The sequence below is a fragment of the Microcebus murinus genome, chromosome 22 (genome assembly GCF_040939455.1).
Source record: "Microcebus murinus isolate Inina chromosome 22, M.murinus_Inina_mat1.0, whole genome shotgun sequence".
NCBI classification, from domain to species: domain Eukaryota; kingdom Metazoa; phylum Chordata; class Mammalia; order Primates; family Cheirogaleidae; genus Microcebus; species Microcebus murinus.
In genome coordinates, this window is record NC_134125.1 from 31,452,113 (window position 1) to 31,453,280 (window position 1,168).

The 1,168-nt window shown below is 61.6% G+C and overlaps 1 pseudogene; it reads left to right on the plus strand.

The window, feature by feature from the left end:
- On the plus strand, positions 1-118 carry LOC142863755 (uncharacterized; annotated as a pseudogene).
- Positions 119-1,168: the final 1,050 nt, after the last annotated feature.

Sequence of the window (1,168 nt, forward strand, 5' to 3'; positions counted from 1 at the left end):
CTCTCTGGCCACGCTGGCCTGAACGCGCCTGGTCTCGTCTGATCTCCGAAGCTAAGCAGGGTCAGGCCTGGTTAGTACTTGGATGGGAGACCGCCTGGGAATACCGGTCCCGTAGGCTTTTTTTTTCTTTTTTTTTTTTTTTCCACTTGCTCCATCCCCTTTCTGGGAGCGCGGCGGCGGTCAGGGGGGTCACCCCCACCCTCAGCGCCCGTCGCGGTGCCAGGCGCCCCAGCCCGCACCGTGGGGCCTCCTCTTGTCCCGAGCCGTGACACCGCCGCCACGCGGCGGCATGCGTGGCATCTGGACTGTCAGGTGTCAGACCAAAGGTCTGGCACCCTTTCTGACCGTCCCCCATGGGTGTGTGGACACACCCAGATCGACACATCGCACGGCCTGCCCGTCTCCCATGGGTGTGTGGACACAGCCAGATCCACACAGAGCCCTGCCTGCCCGTCTCCCATGGGTGAGTGGACACAGCTAGATCCACACCGCGCCCTGACTGCCTGTGTCCCTTTGGTGTGTGTACACAGCCAGTTCCACACTGCGCCCTGACTGCCCGTCTCCCATGGGTGAGTTTACACAGTCACATCCACTGCGCCCTGCCCGCCTGTCTCTGGTGGGTGTGTGGACACAACAAGTTCCACACAGCGCCCTGCCTACCCATCTCCCGTGGATGAGGGGACACAATAAATCCACACGGCGCTCAGCTTACCCCTCTCCCGTGGGTGAGTGGACACAGCCACGTCCACACAGCGCCCTGCCTACCCGTCTCTGTTTGATGTGTGGACACAGCAAGTTCCACACTGCTCCCTGTCTGCCCGTGCCCCGTGGGAGTGTGGACACTGACAGTTCCACACATAGCCCAGCCTGCACGTCACCCATGGGTGAGTGGATACACAAGTTCCACACTGTGCCCTGTCTGCCCATGTCTCGTGCGTGTGTGGACACAGAAAGTTCCACAAAGAGCCCTGCATGCCCGCCTCCCATTGGTTTGTGGACACAGCCAGTTCCACACTGCGCCCTGCCTGCCCATCTTTCGTGGGTGAGTGGACAGAGCCAGTTCCACACTTCGCCCTGCCTGCCTGTCTCCGATGGGTGAGTGGACACAGCCAGTTCCACACAGAGCCCGGCCCGCCCGTCTCCCATCGGTGATTAGACACTGCCAGTT